Source organism: Penaeus monodon, chromosome 34, assembly GCF_015228065.2.
Source record: "Penaeus monodon isolate SGIC_2016 chromosome 34, NSTDA_Pmon_1, whole genome shotgun sequence".
NCBI lineage: Eukaryota > Metazoa > Arthropoda > Malacostraca > Decapoda > Penaeidae > Penaeus > Penaeus monodon.
The window spans coordinates 12,621,260-12,621,526 of NC_051419.1; the positions used below are offsets into that span (position 1 = coordinate 12,621,260).

General features: G+C 33.0%; 1 protein-coding gene across 1 annotated transcript in view; it reads right to left on the bottom strand.

The window, feature by feature from the left end:
* The window catches only part of LOC119594819 (enhancer of polycomb homolog 1-like), a gene marked incomplete in the record, with an annotated part of 44,199 nt that overhangs the window by 17,786 nt on the left and 26,146 nt on the right, over window positions 1–267 (bottom strand).

Below are 267 nucleotides of genomic sequence, written 5' to 3' on the forward strand. Positions count from 1 at the left end.
TATTCTAGATGTATTGTAAGTCAACAATAAAAGCTTTATAATTCTCTTATAAAATCAGTCTGGAGGTTTATATATGAATATAAATTAATATTAGGGGTTTTCTTCTTTTGGGGGGGAAATTGACTTTAAATAAATTTTACCCTTTTGCACACACTACAAGTCAACAAAAACCCTTCACATGGTCAACACTAGCATTTTCACTTTTGCTCAGTAGATTAAAAAGCAAAAGCAGCCTTGTCCTACCTGCCTACTACAACAGCAAAGGCT